We start from the raw sequence: 4,768 nt of genomic DNA, 5'->3' as shown, positions 1-4,768 counted from the left end.
CCCCCCCCCCCCCCCCCCCCCCCCCCCCCCCCCCCCAGAAAAGAAAACATGCGAAGGCCTTTTCAAAACCAAAGACCACAAGAAAAAACTTCCTATAAACAAATCAAATGGAAATATTTTTTTAGTTCTATAAACATTTCCCCTTGAAGCGTTCAACCCAAATATTGCATCACTGTGCTAAGACATAAACAAAGCTTACAGTGAAAGAGATGCACACCAACAATCGACTAGCCTGTTTGCCTTGTCCGGGCTGTGAGAAGTGCAAAAAATAAACAAACAGGGCAAAGAGTGACAAGCAGAAGAGAGAGATGCCTGAGGAGTACTTGTCTGAGCTTTTGAGGGAGGGGAGACCACCCCCCAAACCAATTCCCACTGAAGTTCAAGGAGGAAATTCGGCTCCTTCAGGGTCCTTAGGAAATCCCAGGTCACAGGACGGATCGGCCAGATGGCAAGGTGGCCTCTGGGTTTTCCCCAAGTACATTAACCCTTTGTAGGGTTGTTTAGAAAAAATGTGTTTGACGGGAATATCTCTTGGGTAGAGATGTAATAATTTTTGTGGTGATTGTAATGGTGGTAGCAAGAACAAAACTGGCCGAGCCGTGCTGTTTGATACTGATGTCGTGCTTCCCTACAGGAAGTCCAGCCTCTTGACCATGGAGAGGTTGTTGCCCTCTGAACAGCAGTGAGCAGGCTTTCAGAAGGGGGCAGGGTCTGGGGGCCTGGCTTTTAGTTTGGATGCACTCTAGGAGGAAGAACTTGGCACTAAATGAGAAAATCTGGCATCCCTCCTACACCCAAGAAACATGCCCAAGAGGCAGCAGCATCGGGTCACATTGGAGGCCTCAGGGCTGTATTTTGCTCTATCTTTTTTGGGTATAAGCACCCCTAATATGGCCCAGTCTCATTTCCTACGTTTTGGGGACATGCTATGACCCCCCCCCACAAAGATCCTCAGTGATGGGACACAGACACCTGCCTCCAGTCCTCCTCCTGCTCCTGCGGCAGGGAGAGCACCAGCCATGAGTAGGAAGGACAGCTGGACAAGGACGGGATGGGTGGAGGAGGAGGCAGCAGAAGCAGGTGAGGGATGAGGTGGTGAGCAATTTGGATAACAATTTGGTTATCACTCCGTACCATGGTTCTGCTGGGACTGGTGTATCCCTCAGCCCTCTCACACACACTGTAGGATCTCCTGTTATGTGTCTCCTCAGCACCAAGAGAGACAGGCAAGGAGCTGCACAAGCTGCTCTGGTGGGAGGGGAATTCCCTGTCATTGCAGCTCACGCAAGAGACACTGTAGGAAAGGCCACAAAAAAGCAAGATGCTTCGCAGTGCAGTCTCATGGGAAAGTTTCGCTACCAGAGGGCTGGTATAACTTGAAACCTCTCGAGCAAACTGACCCTATATTCTGATGAGAGGAAAGGGGAATGAGAGCATGCTTGATCGCTCAGCTGGGGTCACTCTGGTCAGCGCAGTGAGCAGAAGCAACTTGGACTTCCCTGGAGGCTTTACGTCCTCCCTCCACGAGTCCTCCTGCTGCTCAGCGGCCCCAGCCACGTGGTCTGCAGGCCTGCACGGTACAGCAAACCTTCGGAGAGCATTTGATCTGCCAAGGCTCACTACAAAAAGCTTCTTGATGCATGCTTTGGTCTTGCCAAAACGACTTCAGGTGCTGCTGCAGGAGGTGATTTACGAGAGGAGGCCAGAAGAAAGGGCCTCACACGCTTCTCACGTTACACTGCCTCCACACCGGTGGGAATTCGGGGGCTCCTGCACCCGGGTAGCTGAGGGAGAACTGGGCCCAACCTGAGACTATCTGCCTGACCACCAGACAGGACCAAAGGGCTGTAAGCACTGAGCAGGGGTGGTCCAAAACTGTAGGCCCAAGTAGGCCCAGAAGTAACGAGGTGAGCTGTTTCTGTACCACCAAAAACCTGAGTTGTACAGAAAGGATTGCTCCCCTTTTCTGCCTTCCACAAGGAGCCTGCAGCCACGGCCTGTGCCAGGCAGGAAGGGATTTCTTGGGTCTTGGCCTTGGTGCCGTCCGGCAGGCTACGCAAGGGTGTTGGGAGCACCGATGGCTTGCAGGGCTTCAGGAGGTGGTCCACAACTGGGTCACAGCATCCTCCTCCGAGTCCTCCCCCCGTACACGCACGCCTCGTGCAACATCTAACACATGCAGCCAAATGAAACAGCGGCAAATAAAAGCAGCTGGGAGAAATGAAAAAAAAAAAAAAAAGCAGAATTTCAAAGCTTTGGCTGATCTTTATTTGGCAGCACACGCTGGCTGCTGTGTGGTATCCACTCTCTGAAAGAATCTGTGGATTTTTTATTATTTTTTTTTCCTTCCCCCAAAGGTTAGTTTGTTCTCTGGATTAAAAAAGGATCAGAAACACTAAGCTGTATAACCTTTTAAAGTCCATCTAACCCTTGTCCTCAGAAACTGTATACTCCTGAGCACGGCGGCCTTGGTATCAGCTGTGGTTCTCTTTTCTAAAGGGGGACCTGGTTTCTAAAGTTACAAAGAAATGCCTGGGAGGTGCTTTGCTATCCTGCTCTTTAACATGCAACGGGAGTGTATGTGTGCACAGCCTAATGAGAGGACAAAACCGGGCATACGCGCACAGAGGCACGGAGCTGTAAGAGCAGCTTTCTTTTACACGCTCCGCAGATTGCAGTGGGGTGTCAGCGTTCGGTTTCGTAGACAAAAGTAGCATTTTGGAGGGGAGAGTGCTAAAAGAGTAACGCAGGCAGGCAATGCGTAGCCGGACTAACCCAAAGGAGAGGCACTTAAAGCAGTTCAGAAGTCAGGGGCTGCAAGTCTAAACACCAGAGGGCTGGGATATTGCTGAGGGTGATGTGAAAGGGTCACGCTAGGAATAATGGACAAAGATGGAAAGGCAGGTTGGTAACATGATGTTTTAGGAGATGTGTCTGTCCAAGCTGGACAAGAGCACCCCTCTCCTAGGGCAGTCTCTTGCAGGCTCCCCAGGTTTGGCTAGCTGCAGAAGGTCAGCTTATGAAGGATGGCACCTCTGATGTTCCTTGGGAGGTGAGGAACCTCACCTGGCCAGGGGGACCTCCAGGAGAGGGGATTTGTCCCCATGAAGTGTTAGGGGCTGGCTCAATAGGACCTGCCTGCACCATGGAGGCTTCCCCGCGTGCCTTGCAGTCTCCAAGCTGGGCTGTGGGCTCACAGTTTTTTTCCAGGCTGTTTCTCCGGGATCCCTGACAGAGCCCATCAGAGCTGCCTTTTATCAGCGCTGCATGCCCTAGCGAGCCTGCACTGGCTCACACACAAAGTGCTCTGCGCAGGGTCAATCCAGTCAGATTTCACGCTGGGGGTGTAGGTGATGGCAGGGTGGGGGCACGGGGACAGACACAGGGCTGGCGGGGATGAGATCTTTTTTGAGGGCTCTTCCAAGGGGCAGAGCAAGCCAGAGGCGATGAAAAAGAAGGAAGGCAAGGCAACAGGTGTGTGGGGAAGCAGTGGAGGAGGAGAGATTATGGGTAAATAATAGGTGAATAGACGGAGCGCCACAAAGAGAGAATGTGATGTAAAGGAGATCTGCATGCCTTAAAACGTAAGCTCCCTTGCTGATAGACATGACAGGTTGCTATTTATCATCAGTGTAATTACTCAGGGACTGCACCCCAGCTAAAGGGGTCTTTTCAGTCTTCAGCATTAACCTGGAACACCTTTAGGATGCCTCCCTATCTTGGATGTTGATGTCTGTAAACCCCAAAAGACTTATTTCAGATTAAGGGAATCAGTAAAAAGTGTGAAATCCTAAACCCGGCGAAGACTGTAGTGATGGGAATAAGACCTCTATTGACTACGGTAGCACCAGATTTCCATGCAGCATCTCCACAGAGAAAAAAAGTGGTTCATCTAGCATGAGAAGAAACTGCTTTTTTGCATCACTGTCACAGCAAAAGAGAATATGCGTGGTCTTGATTTTATGTTCTGTCTCATCAGGCTTATCATTACTCTGAGGTGGATTTTGGCGATGAAGCCACAGGCGAGGGCAGGTGCCAAAGAATCATCACGAGCTCTTTCTGCACACTCCAGGTTCGTGGTGCTCCTGTGTCCAGGCTCAGGACTTCCCACGCTGCTGTGTGGTCATGATCACAAATGTGGCTGCATTGGCTTTCACTGCATGAGGAGTTTTAAACTGTAGAAGAGTTGTTATGAAGTTCTGAGGAAGGAAAGCAGGATCTTGGGGAAAAAAAGGCTATTTATTTAGGATGCTTGAGCTCCTTACCCAAGCAAAAGGTTTTGCCTTTTGCATTGGATTATTTCCAATTAACAAAGGCTTTTCTTAAAGACCCTGTCCTCCACCTGAAATGCTTAGTGGCATTGTAAGGCACTCCCCAGACACAAGACAATCTCCAACTGTAGATTCCTGAACTTTTTAAGAGAAGGAAAAAAATTGAGCCTGAACTTGACCATCTCATAGACCTGGGAGCCCTGGAGTCCAAATATTTCATATCAATGAACTGACCACTAACAAAATGATACTTCTTTAGAAAGTCCCCCGTATGCATTTTATGCAACACCCGGAGCGTAGGCACAGCTATACCCATATGTAACACATTTTATACCAATATACCTATCACTGTGCAAAAGGAGAACGACATTTTTCTGGGGGAATCTTTCTTATACGTTGGTTTTACTGTGTCTGAAATAGGAATTATAACCATAAAACCAACCTGTTGCCAGACCCTGTCTGAAACCTGAGGTTACAAGCATACACCATGCATATAT

This window comes from Oxyura jamaicensis, chromosome 1, assembly GCF_011077185.1.
Source record: "Oxyura jamaicensis isolate SHBP4307 breed ruddy duck chromosome 1, BPBGC_Ojam_1.0, whole genome shotgun sequence".
Classification (NCBI taxonomy): domain Eukaryota; kingdom Metazoa; phylum Chordata; class Aves; order Anseriformes; family Anatidae; genus Oxyura; species Oxyura jamaicensis.
The sequence above is the reverse complement of the archived record's forward strand: the minus strand, read 5'-3'. Positions refer to the sequence as shown.